Source organism: Schistocerca nitens, chromosome 2, assembly GCF_023898315.1.
Source record: "Schistocerca nitens isolate TAMUIC-IGC-003100 chromosome 2, iqSchNite1.1, whole genome shotgun sequence".
NCBI classification, from domain to species: domain Eukaryota; kingdom Metazoa; phylum Arthropoda; class Insecta; order Orthoptera; family Acrididae; genus Schistocerca; species Schistocerca nitens.
In genome coordinates, this window is record NC_064615.1 from 47,483,410 (window position 1) to 47,498,147 (window position 14,738).

Consider the following 14,738-nt stretch of genomic DNA (forward strand, 5'->3'; position numbering starts at 1 on the left):
TCGTCTTAGTACTCTTCTAGTGCGTCTCGTCTAGTGCGGCAGACGCTAGCTGGAGCGGCGCTTAAATTCTCTTCGTATTGGTGACGCCCTAGTCAGCGCTCTATTGGCTGACGTTGTCTCACAGCCTTCTCTGCTGTATCGTTCAGGCTTGATGTTACGCCGGAACATTCTTTCCCGCACGCCCCCACCCTTAAGCGACGGATCGTCGTCGTGTAGGGAGTGCGACAACGTCGGGGAAGGCCGGAAGGTGGACACTGCGCTGGACCGGAAACTGTGGCTGCAGGGGACGTCAAGCTTCCGGCAGTACCCCGCCATCCTGCCTTCGTTCTGGCGGAAACGTCCCCCGGGAAACGACCAGAAGGGTACACGTCCACCTCTGGAGGCCGATAACCAGATGGGGAAGGCGTCGGCGGCTTGGGTGTATGCGGGTCCAGCCCCATCGGTAGGTCAAGAGGAGGTGGAGGAGACGGAGATTCCGTCTCCATGGTCTCATCCCGCGGTATCGTGATGCCACCCTTTAGCGGCTGCTGTGGCTGCGCTGTTCCCTGGATCCGTGAATCTGGGGGAAGTGACACAGAAAGAGCATCGTGCACTGACAGTGGTGAACCTGACTGAGATGTTGGCGTTGCAAACCATGTGGATCTGAAATAACATACATTCAAGCGCCAAGCCGACGGACGATCTCGCTTCGCGCCCACCGTCTTCAAAAAATGGTTCAAATGGCTCTGAGCACTATGGGACTTAACAGCTATGGTCATCAGTCCCCTAGAACTTAGAACTACTTAAACCTAACTAACCTAAGGACATCACACAACACCCAGCCATCACGAGGCAGAGAAAATCCCTGACCCTGCCGGGAATCGAACCCGGGAACCCGGGCGTGGGAAGCGAGAACGCTACCGAACGACCACGAGATGCGGACCTCGCCCACCGTCTGCTGCCGCTAAAAACCCTGTAAAATACAATATCATGTGTCGTGAAGCGATACTTACGGCCTTCCTTCTGCACCGGTCAGGCAGCAGCAGCCAGCCGAGACAGATGTAGCAACAGGGAAGCAACTGATTTAGTGACTTTTACGAGTTCCGATAGAGTAGCATGGAGAGCTGCATCAAACCAGTCTCAGGACTGAAGACCACAACAACAACATGTGAAGGAAAAAAAAGTCATGGTAGTCCATTTCTAGGAAACAAGGCAATCAATGAACTGGAGATAAAACAACACATTCCATCTCAACTGACAAAGCAAGCAACGAAGGAAAATGTACCCATTTCTGTCGCCTGAAGCTTTGGACAATGCAAAAAGTAAGAGAAATTGGGTGGACTAAGCTTAATTGTTCTACAGCTTTCACAGCCTGTATCAAGAAAGAATACAGAATGAGCCGTAGACGCATCACTGCTGTCATGACCGCCAGAGATGTACAGGATGCCACGGCACTCGCCTTCAGCGGCCCGTTTTCCCGAATAAGCGGACTAGAAAACTGAAAGTTTCCAGGTACAGCTGCACTGCATTTGGAACACTGATCAAAGCTGATTTAATAATGAATTAACTTTCAGTGAGACAATGCATTAATAAGGGGTTAAATCAACAGTTCCCTTGTTCCTGCCTGCAGAAAATACAACTCGTAGTTATAAAATCTATGTTGGACTTTCAGTGACTGGACACCTAACCAAAAAAACAGTATATTTATCTCCATCGAAACGCTTTCGGACCGAAAGCTAAAAAGGCTATTGAAGTTAATCTTCCAGGAAACATATATTTGGAGGCTAGCACAAGCGGGAAATTGTCAATAGACCACTTAATATGCCTGTTTTGTGAAAGTTGTTAATCACTATGTCGCAAATGACCAGAAGTGTGGGATACTACCCACTCGTATAATATAGTGTGCCTAGGAAGCTGCTTTCTTGGATAGCTAGACAACATTCAAGCAAATCTTATTAACGGAGTTTATTACAGTAAACTGAATTGACAATACGTAACTTTGCCTTTTCACAAACAAGTGTCGCAAGAAATTGGTGACATGCAAATAATCAATGGCTTTAGATACATTTAATTTCCATGCAAGCAATCACACAAGTTCATAGGTCACTGCGATGGAGTTTTTATCACTGCTCGTCTTAGTACTCTTCTAGTGCGTCTCGTCTAGTGCGGCAGACGCTAGCTGGAGCGGCGCTTAAATTCTCTTCGTATTGGTGACGCCCTAGTCAGCGCTCTATTGGCTGACGTTGTCTCACAGCCTTCTCTGCTGTATCGTTCAGGCTTGATGTTACGCCGGAACATTCTTTCCCGCACGCCCCCACCCTTAAGCGACGGATCGTCGTCGTGTAGGGAGTGCGACAACGTCGGGGAAGGCCGGAAGGTGGACACTGCGCTGGACCGGAAACTGTGGCTGCAGGGGACGTCAAGCTTCCGGCAGTACCCCGCCATCCTGCCTTCGTTCTGGCGGAAACGTCCCCCGGGAAACGACCAGAAGGGTACACGTCCACCTCTGGAGGCCGATAACCAGATGGGGAAGGCGTCGGCGGCTTGGGTGTATGCGGGTCCAGCCCCATCGGTAGGTCAAGAGGAGGTGGAGGAGACGGAGATTCCGTCTCCATGGTCTCATCCCGCGGTATCGTGATGCCACCCTTTAGCGGCTGCTGTGGCTGCGCTGTTCCCTGGATCCGTGAATCTGGGGGAAGTGACACAGAAAGAGCATCGTGCACTGACAGTGGTGAACCTGACTGAGATGTTGGCGTTGCAAACCATGTGGATCTGAAATAACATACATTCAAGCGCCAAGCCGACGGACGATCTCGCTTCGCGCCCACCGTCTTCAAAAAATGGTTCAAATGGCTCTGAGCACTATGGGACTTAACAGCTATGGTCATCAGTCCCCTAGAACTTAGAACTACTTAAACCTAACTAACCTAAGGACATCACACAACACCCAGCCATCACGAGGCAGAGAAAATCCCTGACCCTGCCGGGAATCGAACCCGGGAACCCGGGCGTGGGAAGCGAGAACGCTACCGAACGACCACGAGATGCGGACCTCGCCCACCGTCTGCTGCCGCTAAAAACCCTGTAAAATACAATATCATGTGTCGTGAAGCGATACTTACGGCCTTCCTTCTGCACCGGTCAGGCAGCAGCAGCCAGCCGAGACAGATGTAGCAACAGGGAAGCAACTGATTTAGTGACTTTTACGAGTTCCGAACCACGATTGAATTTTATGGTTCAAATGGCTCAAATGGCTCTGAGCACTAACGGACTTAACACCTAATGTCATCAGTCCCCTAGAACTTAGAACTACTTAAACCTAACTAACCTAAGGACATCACACACATCAATGCCCGAGGCAGGATTCGAGCATGCGACCGTAGCGGTCGCGCGGTTCCAGACTGTAGGGCCTAGAACCGCTCGGCTACACTGGCCATATTGAATTTTATAATATCGTCTGTGTGCTTTAAGTTTAGTTTCTTGAGATTCTGCATGTTAATTTAATATTTAATGGCCACAGTTCTCGCGTTTTCGTTTGCGTCGGAAAGAAAACCGATTTTGTGACATATTTTATGTTCCTAATCATGGGTGAATTATTTAGTTTCACCTGAGTGCTTTGGTAGTTAGGTATTTGAACCCCTGCGTATTAATGTAATTTATTGGACTCCTGCGTTTTCGTCAGTGTCTACAATAGAGTTCTGCAGCATGTGCCGATAGTCCTTTTACCTGGATAGTTTAGTTTTTCACGGTCTTTGGTATGGACAGGGACTGTGATTGTTGTGTGCGGATGCGAGCCGAGTTGCTGACACTTTGCTCTCAGCTCCAGGCTGTGATGGCTTCGGTTACACAGCTTGAGGCTGCAGTGGACGGGAATCATTGTTGTGGGCTGGCCGTGGGCATCCAACAGACGTCCAGCACGTCTGAGTCCTCTGATCAGTCCTCACAATGGCGAGCCCAGTTACTGCTCGCACTGAGGTTGACCCCTCACCTGTGGTCGAGTGGGAGGTCGCAAGCAGAGCAAGACTTCGCCAGCAGCTGCATGTAAAGCCTCCCCAGCTAGTCTGACAAACAGGTACCAGGTGCTGTCTATGGCTGACACTGTCGCAGAACCAGATGCCGTGGCCGCCCTGTTTCAGAGGAAACCTCTTAGTCAGCAAGACCCAGACAGTCATAGAGGATGCGATTATTAATAGTTAGGAGCTCCAATGTTAAGTGTGTTGTGGGGTCCTTAGCGACATGGCTGCCAAGAAGGTGAAGGAAACCAATGTGCACGCAATGTGCATAATGGGTGGAGTCATTCCAAACGTGGAACGGGTCCTTTCGGATGCCACGAAGAGCTCAGGGTGCAGCCAACTGCATGTGGTGGCTCATGTCGGTTACCAATGATGTGTGTCATTTTGGATCAGAAGAGATTCTATCTGGTTTCGAGCGGCTAAGAGAAGTGGTAAAATCTGTCACTCTTCCTTACGAGATGAAAGCAGAGCTGACCATTTGCCGCGACAGGACCGATTGCGGACCTCTGGAACAGGGCCGAGTGGAGGGTCTGAATCAGAGGCTCAGACGGTACTGCGCTGCAGATCCCTCGACTTGCGTCAAAAGGTGGCTGGGTTTCGGGTTCCGTTGAATAGAACTGGAGTCCACTATACACAGCAGGCAGCTACACCAGTAGCAGGGGCTGTGTGGCGTGGACTGGAAGAATTTTTAGGTCTCAGGAAAACCAGAAAAAGGGCTTCAGTCACAAAGGGTGCAGGCTGATACGTACATACAGGAACCATCGGTATAAAAGGTGTAAATTGTTGAAGCTGTGTTGTGAAGGTAACAGAGCTCCAAGCAATAATGTTCAAATCGTTATAGGCACTGAAAGCTGGATAAAGCCGGAGATAAGCTCAGCCGAAACTTTTGCGAAGAAGCTAACGGTGTTCTGAAAGCATAGGCTAAATACGGTTGGCGGTGGCGTGTTTGTTGCTTTTGGAAGTAGTTTATCTTGTAACGAAATTGAAGCAGATACTTCCTGTGAGTTAGTTTGGGCAGAGGTCATTGTTGGCCACCGTAATAAAATAATAATTGTATCTTTTTACCGGGTTCCCAATTCACACGATACAATTGCTGAAAGGTTCAAAGGAAACTTGAGTTTGATTTCAAACACGTACCCAACTCATACAATTATAGTTGGTGGTAACTTTAATTTCCTCTCGATATGTTGGAGCAAATACGTGTATAAAACATCCGAAATTGTGATAAATGCAATCTCTGAAAATTATTTCGAACAGTTAGTTCATGAGCCCACGTGAATAGTAAACGGTTGTGAAAACGCACTTGACCTCTTATCAACAAATAATCTTTGAGTTAGTAATGAGCATCAAAACGGATACAGGAATTAGTGAACACAGGGTTATGACATCCAAACCCTCCAAAAATAAACGAAAAATGTACCTATTCAAAAAAGCAGATAATAATTCACTTCAGATCTTCCTCAGATACAATCACCACTGCTTCCAAATTAAGAATACAGATGTAGACCAGATGTGGCTTGAATTCAAAGAATAGTATCTTTGGTGTGATGTCATAAGCGAGTGACTGCGTGTGAGATCGCTCTCTACGTTTTCCTATATTTTTAGGTTTCAGACACATATTTTAACGGTTTTTGTGATAATATTTACTATATAAGTGACGTATTAGTGGTTTCTTCATTCACCTCTCCATTTCTTGTGTTGTGACCTGATATTTGTGAGTGTTTCGTATCGAGCAACTTAACCTCTTGCCTGTGTATACATTCCGCGCTGAGCAGTTGCAGCTGTAGCAGCGCATCGAAAGCTAAGTACTGATTAATTGTTTGTGTATAGTGGTTTATTTAGGAACTTTAGTAGTCTTCAACCGGTGTTCTTGGTGTTTTCTGGTGAAATAATTTCAGAAGAACCTTTTGGGAACTGTTTTCAGCTTCGTTACTGTGTCATTAGACATTTGATTCTCTTTCTGTATTAGTCTTTTGCTATATTCACATTTGTTGTTTATTAATACTGTTAATAATAGTAGTTACTTCCCTTGTAGAGTAAGTTTGTGATTATTGTAGTCAGGTTTTTAACATCTTCTTATTGTAGTAGCGGAACTTAGAAAAAGTAAAATTTTACCATGAGTGAGAAGTGTGGGCTTTGCCGTAGGTTCGTGAGTAGTGGATTGCGGTGTGAGACTTGTTCGAAGTATTTTCACTGGGGGGAATGCAGTGGGGAAGCCAGTGGGCATTCTGGTGAGATCCTCTCCTGGAACTGCAGGTTATGTAGCAAGAGTAAGTTGACAGAGGAGCAGGAGCGTAAGATCTGTGTCCTTCAGATGCAGTTGAAAACGCACAGGAGGAGCTAGATAGCATGAGGAGGAAGAAGGGGGTTGGGGAATGGAAGCTGGCTGTTGGCAAGAGATCTGCTAGGAGAAGAAGATTTTCAGATAGTTTTACTATTGGTGTTTACAATAGATATGACCAACTGTCAGAGTCTAGTGGAGAGGAATCTATAGTAGATGTAGATGTAGGAAGTATGCAGCAGACCTCAGTAGTTACTGTGCCTAGAACAGTTGCAGAGTCGAAGAGGAAGAAGAAGATTCTGCTGTTAGGTAGTTCTCACGGCAGAGGTGTAGGCCAGCAGTTGCAGGAAGTGCTGGGGAGTGAGTACCAGGTCACCAGCATTGTGAAGCCTAATGCAGGGTTGGCTCAGGTGACTGTTAACGTAGGGGGGTTATGTAGGGATTTTACTAAAGAGGATCAGGTAGTGATTGTGGGTGGGGCTGGTAATACTATTGATAGGGATGGGGAGTATAACATAGATGGTCACCTGGAAAAGATAGCCACTCAGACTGGCAACACGAATGTGCATTTCGTGGAACTGTTTCAGCGTCACGATCGGCCTCATCTTAGTACAGCCGTCAGGCGTAATAACATGAGACTTGGGGGTGCGCTGATGACAGAAAGCATGGGTCACATTTTAGTGGTGTCGGTGGAATCAGCAGGACGGGTTTCACTAGACATGGCCTGCACCTCAACAGGTATGGGAAGGGGAGGTTGGCAAAGGTTATAGGTGACAGCATAGGTGGGGTTGGTGGGATCACTCATGGGAAAATTCCTGCAGTCGTGGGTGTTAGAGCTGCACCTTTTTTAGATTGAAGTCAGCTGATAGGTATTCCTGCTTAAGGGAAGTCTCTCTAACAGGGGAATCACTTTTGACAAAGCTTAGGTATCCGATTAATGAGGGAATTAGTATATTTCATCAAAATATACAAGGTATTAGAGATAAAGTTAGTGAACTGCTTATAGATGTTGACTCTGAAATTATTGGTATATCTGAACACTTCTTAAATAAGGAGATAATTCAGAGGCTTCCTTTACCAGGATACAGGTTGGCTGGCAGCTTTTCGAGGAGCTCTTGGCGCTGTGGGGGAGTAGCTTTTTTTTGTGAAAAACGGCATCCCATTTGAGTCAATTGATGTTTCAAAGTACTGCACTGAAAAGGTGTTTGAATGTTGTGCAGGTGTGGTTAAATTTAACGGAGCTAAACTTCTAACTGTTGTTATTTATAAGTCCCCAGATTCCGATTTCACAACATTTTTGCTAAAGCTAGAGGAGGTTCTTGGTTCACTTTATAGGAAATACAAAAAGTTAGTGATATGTAGTGACTTCAATATTAATTGTATAAGTGATTGTGCAAGGAAGAGGATGCTGGTAGACCTCTTTAATTCATATAATCTTATGCAAACCGTATTCTTTCCAACGAGAGTGCAAGGGAACAGTAGAACAACCATAGACAACATTTTTGTTCATTCCTCATTACTAGAAGGGCATTCTGTTAGCAAAAAGGTCAATGGCCTTTCAGATCATGATGCACAAATTTTAACTTTAAATGATTTTTGTGCTGCAACACGTGTTAAATATAGTCATCAGCTGTTCAGGAAAGCTGATCCAGTTGCTGTATAGACCATTGTAAACCTTATAAAGGAACAAGAGTGGCAAGATGTTTATAACGCAGATACAGTAGACGATAAATATAATGATTTTCTCAAGACTTTTCTCATGCTCTTTGAAAGTTGCTTTCCGTTAGAACGTTTAAAACAGGGTACTAGCACAAACAGGCAGCCTGGGTGGCTGACTAGAGGGATAAGAATATCTTGTAGAACAAAGTGGCAATTATATCAAAACGTTAGAAACAGTCAAAATCTAAATGCAGCAGCCCATTACAAACAGTATTGTAAGGTGCTTAAAATGTTATTAGGAAGGCAAAAAGTATGTGGTATGCAGATAGAATAGCTAAGTTTCAGGATAAAATTAAAACCATATGGTCAGTCGTAAAGGAAGTTGCTGGTCTGCAGAGACAGGTCGAGGATATACACTCCTGGAAATGGAAAAAAGAACACATTGACACCGGTGTGTCAGACCCACCATACTTGCTCCGGACACTGCGAGAGGGCTGTACAAGCAATATTCACACGCACGGCACAGCGGACACACCAGGAACCGCGGTGTTGGCCGTCGAATGGCGCTAGCTGCGCAGCATTTGTGCACCGCCGCCGTCGGTGTCAGCCAGTTTGCCGTGGCATACGGAGCTCCATCGCAGTCTTTAACACTGGTAGCATGCCGCGACAGCGTGGACCTGAACCGTATGTGCAGTTGACGGACTTTGAGCGAGGGCGTATAGTGGGCATGCGGGAGGCCGGGTGGACGTACCGCCGAATTGCTCAACACGTAGGGCGTGAGGTCTCCACAGTACGTCGATGTTGTCGCCAGTGGTCGGCGGAAGGTGCACGTGCCCGTCGACCTGGGACCGGACCGCAGCGACGCATGGATGTACGCCAAGACCGTAGGATCCTACGCAGTGCCGTAGGGGACCGCACCGCCACTTCCCAGCAAATTAGGGACACTGTTGCTCCTGGAGTATCGGCGAGGACCATTCGCAACCGTCTCCATGAAGCTGGGCTACGGTCCCGCACACCGTTAGGCCGTCTTTTGCTCACGCCCCAACATCGTGCAGCCCGCCTCCAGTGGTGTCGCGACAGGCGTGAATGGAGGGACGAATGGAGACGTGTCGTCTTCAGCGATGAGAGTCGCTTCTGCCTTGGTGCCAATGATGGTCGTATGCGTGTTTGGCGCCGTGCAGGTGAGCGCCACAATCAGGACTGCATACGACCGAGGCACACAGGGCCAACACCCGGCATCATGGTGTGGGGAGCGATCTCCTACACTGGCCGTACACCACTGGTGATCGTCGAGGGGACACTGAATAGTGCACGGTACATCCAAACCGTCATCGAACCCATCGTTCTACCATTCCTAGACCGGCAAGGGAACTTGCTGTTCCAACAGGACAATGCACGTCCGCATGTATCCCGTGCCACCCAACGTGCTCTAGAAGGTGTAAGTCAACTACCCTGGCCAGCAAGATCTCCGGATCTGTCCCCCATTGAGCATGTTTGGGACTGGATGAAGCGTCGTCTCACGCGGTCTGCACGTCCAGCACGAACGCTGGTCCAACTGAGGCGCCAGGTGGAAATGGCATGGCAAGCCGTTCCACAGGACTACATCCAGCATCTCTACGATCGTCTCCATGGGAGAATAGCAGCCTGCATTGCTGCGAAAGGTGGATATACACTGTACTAGTGCCGACATTGTGCATGCTCTGTTGCCTGTGTCTATGTGCCTGTGGTTCTGTCAGTGTGATCATGTGATGTATCTGACCCCAGGAATGTGTCAATAAAGTTTCCCCTTCCTGGGACAATGAATTCACGGTGTTCTTATTTCAATTTCCAGGAGTGTAGAATCAGTGCGCAGTGGGGATGTCCGTGTTACTGATAAATCGCATATATGTACAGTATTTAATAATCACTTTCTGAATATAGCAGGTGAACTAAATAGATACCTAGTCCCAACAGGGAATCATATAGCGCTCTTAGAAAAAAATGTTCCGAGACTGTTACCTGAAATGCTCCTCCATGATACTGACAAGAGGGAGATTGAGTTAATAATTAAATCACTAAAGACCAAGAACTCTCATGGATATGGCGGGGTATCTAGCAGAATAATGAAGTATTGTTCTATGTATGTTAGCCCAGTTCTCAGCCATATCTGTAACTTTTCCTTTAGGAGTGGTCGGTTTCCAGACCGACTAAAGTACTCGGTAGTGAAGCCACTTTATAAAAAGGGAGACATTGATAATGTTGAAAATTTTAGACCTATTTCTATGCCATCGGTGTTTGCTAAAGTTATCGAGAAGGTTGTATATACAAGGTTACTGGAGCATTTAAATTCACATAATTTGCTGTCAAATGTTCAGTTTGGTTTTAGAAATGGTTTAACAACTGAAAATGATATATTCTCTTCTCTCTGTGAGGTTTTAGACGGATTAAATAAAAGGTTGCGAACGCTAGGTGTTTTCTTTGATTTAACGAAGGCTTTTGACTGTGTTGACCACAAAATATTACTGCAGAAGTTGGACCATTATGCAGTAAGGGGAGTAGCTTACAGTTGGTTCGCCTCTTACTTTAAGAACAGAAAGCAGAGGGTAATTCTCCGCAATATTGAGAGTGGTAGTGATGTTCAGTCCCAATGGGGCACTGTTAAGTGGGGCGTTCCCCAATGGTCGGTGCTGGGGCCACTGCTGTTTCTTATTTATATAAATGATATGCCTTCTAGTATTACAGGTGATTCAAAAATATTTCTGTTTGCTGATGACACCAGCTTGATAGTGAAGGATCTTGTGTGTAATATTGAAACAGTAACAAATAATGTAGTTCATGAAATAAGTTCGTGGCTTGTGGAAAATAATTTGATGCTAAATCACAGTAAGACTCAGTTTTTACAGTTTCTAACTCACAATTCAACAAGAACCGATATTTTGATCAGACAGAATAGGCATATTATAGGCGAGACGGAACAGTTCAAGTTCCTAGGCGTTCGGATAGATGGTAAGCTGTTGTGGAAAGCCCATGTCCAGGATCTTGTTCAGAAGCTAAATGCTGCTTTATTTACCATTAGAACAGTATCTGAAATAAGTGACACTTCAACACGAAAAGTAGTCTACTTCGCATATTTTCATATGCTTATGTGGTATGGTATTATTTTTTGGGGTAATTCTTCTGATTCAAAAAGGGTATTTTTGGCTCAAAAACGGGCTGTTCGAGCTATATGTGGTGTAAGTTCGAGAACCTCTTGTCGACCCTTATTCAAAAATCTGGGAATTCTGACATTGCCCTCACAGTATATATTTTCTTTAATGTCGTTTGTTGTTAGCAATATTAGCCTATTCCCAAGATTTAGCAGCTTTCACTCAGTTAATACTAGGCAGAAAGGAGTGCATGTAGAATGTACTTCCTTGACTCTTGTGCAGAAAGGAGTGCAGTATTCTGCTGCATCCATTTTCAATAAGCTACCACAAAAACTCAAAAATCTTAGCAGTAGCCCAAACTCTTTTAAGTCCAAACTGAAGAGTTTCCTCATGGCTCACTCCTTCTATTCTGTCGAGGAGCTCCTGGAAGAGCTAAAAAATTAAGCAAATTCCAGTGTTACATTGTTGATTTTTTTCATTTAAACTTACGACTTGTCACCTGAATATGTTTTTTTATATTCCATTTTATCTGTTTCTAATATCGTGTTATAATTTCATGTATTGACTCGTTCCATGACCATGGAGACTTCTCCTTAATTTGGTCCCACGGAACAATAAATATATAAATAAATAAATAAGTATCGTCAGCAATTGAGAGGTTTATACCAAATAAATTAATAAACAACGGAGATGATCCTCCGTGGTACACAAAACGGGTCAGAACACTGTTGCAGAAACAACGAAACAAACATGCCAAATTCAAGGAGAAGCAAAATCCCCAAGGTTGGCGATACTTTACAGAAGCTCGAAATTTAGCTCGGAACTCAAAAAGACATGCTTATAATAGTTTCCACAACGAAACTTTGTCTTGAAATCTGGTAGAAAATCCAAAGAGATTCTGGCCGTATGTGAAGTATACAAGCGGAAAAACACAATCAATGCCTTGTCTGCGCGATAGCAATGGAGATACTATCGAAGAGAGTCCTACCAAAGCATAGTTACTAAAGTCAGCCTTCCGAAATGCCTTCACAAAAGATGACGAAGTAAATATTCCAGAATTCGAATCAAGAACAGCTGCAAACATGAGTAACAAAGAAGCAAATATCCTCGCAGTAGTGAAGCAACTTACATCACTTAATAAAAGCAAATCTTGTGGTACAGACTGTATACCAATTAGGTTCCTTTCAGAGTATGCTGATGCAATAATCCATGCTTAACAATCATACACAACCGTTTTCTCGTCGAAAGATCCGTACCCAAAGACTGGAAAGTTGCACAGGTCACACCAATATTCAAGTAGGGTACTATGAGTGATCACTAAATTACAGGCCCATGTCACTGACGTCAATATGCAAGAGGACTCTGGAAAATATATTGTTTTCGAACATTGCGAATTACCTGGAAGAAAACGGTCTATTGACACACAGTCAACTTGGATTTAGAAAACATCGTTCTTGTGAAACATAACTAGCTCTTTATTCGCATGAAGTGTTGATTGCTATTGACAAGGGATTTCAGATTTATTCGGTGTTTCTGGATTTCCGGAGGGCTTTTGACACTGTACCACACAAGACCCTTGTACTGAAATTGCGTGCTTAAGGAATACCGTCTCAGTTATCAGATTGGATTAATGATTTCCTGTCAGAAAGGTTACAGTTCGTTGTAACCGACGGAAAGTCATCGAGTAAAACAGAAGTGATTTCTGGCGTACCCCCAAGGTAGTGTTATAGGTCCTTTGCTGTTCCTTATCTATGTAAACGATGTGGGAGACAATCTCAGCGGCCGTATAGGTTGTTTGCAGATGACGCAGTCGTTTATCAACTAATAAACTTATCAGAAGATCAAAACAAATTGGAAAACGATTTAGAATAAATATCTGTATGGTGAAAAAATTGGCAGTGGACCCTAAATAAGGAATAGTGTGAGGTCATCCACATCAGTGCTAAAAGGAATCCGTCAAACTTCGGTTACACGATAAATTATTCAAACCTAAATTCCGTAAACTCAACAAAATACCTAGGAATTACAATTACGAACAACGTAAATTGGAATGAACACATAGAAAATGTTGTGGGAAAGGCTAACCAAAGACTGCGTTTTATCGGCGGGACACTTAGAAGATGTAACAGATCTACCAAGGAGACTTCCTACACTACGCGTGTCCGTCCTCTTTTGGGGTTGTTTGGGGGAAAGAGACCAAACAGCGAGGTCATCGGTCTCATCGGATTAGGGAAGGATGGGAAAGGAAGTCGGCCGAGCTCTTTCAAAGGAACCAGCCCGGTATTTGCCTGGAGCGATTTAGGGAAATCACGGAAAACCTAAATCAGGATGGCCGGACGTGGGATTGAACCGTCGTCCTCCGGAATGCGAGTCCAGTGTGCAAACCACTGCGCCACCTCGCTCGGTCCGTCCTCTTTTGAATACTGCTGTAAGGTGTGGGATCATTACCAGATAGGACTGACGGAGTACATCGAAAAAGTTCAAAGAAGGGCAGCACGTTTTGCATTATCGCGAAATGGGGGGAAGATTGTCACTGAAATGATACAGGATTTGGTGTGGACATCATTAAAACAAAGGTGTTTTACGTTGCGGTGGAATCTTCTCACGAAATTCCAGTCACCAACTTTCTCCTCCGAATGCGAAAATATTTTGTTGTCTTCGGCGTTCATAGGGGGAAACGATCACCATGATAAAATAAGGAAAATCAGAGCTCGTACGGAAAGGTGTGTGTGATCGTTCTTTCCGGGCGCTATACGAGATTGGATTAATAGGGAACTGTGAAGGTGGTTCGATGAACCCTCTGCCAGGCACTTCGATGCGATTTGCAGAGTATCCATATAAGTGTAGATGAGGAGTTTGGAGCAGGTGGAGCAGTGTCCGGTAGCGGCGGCCATGAAGCAATTCCGCCGGCGATGGTCCATCTGGTGGGTGCGAACAATAGGAGGCGAGAAACAGTTGCAATGCTGAATCCCGTGTGTGTGCGGAGATAAGTTTGACCATCTGCTGCTTGAAGGTTCTGACAAAACGTTCCGCTTCGCCGTCTGACTGTGGATGGAACGGTGCACTAGTTAGATGCTGTATGCCGTTGCGTTCACGGAATGTTTCAAATTCATTTGACGTGGACTGAGGGCCGTTGTCTGACACTATTACTTCAGGTAAACCTTGGAGGCAAAAAATCGATGACAACACCTGAATTTTGCTACGTGACGTTGTCGAGTTCATTGGCACAGCGGAAACTTGCTATACGGGTCAACCACTATCAACCAACGAGTTCGCCGCTTTACCTCCGAGGATGTCTCCCGCAGTCGGAGACGAAACGTCAGGAGAGAGTCTTATATTCCGAAAAACGGCCTATCAGCCCGGAAGTTGTAAGTGAAGACAATACCGGACGTGTAAGCTTACATCCACACAGTTCCGAAGACGGCAAGAGCTGACAAGTGCGAGAATTATCGCACAATCAGCTTAACAGCTCATGCATCGAAGCTGCTTACAAGAATAAAATACAGAAGAATGGAAAAGAAAATTGAGAATGCGCTAAGTGACGATCAGTTTGGCTTTAGGAAAAGCAAAGGGACGAGAGAGGCAATTCTGACGTTACGGCTAATAATGGAAGCGAGGCTAAAGAGAAATCAAGACACTTTCATAGGATTTGTCGACCTGGAAAAAGCGTTCGACAATATA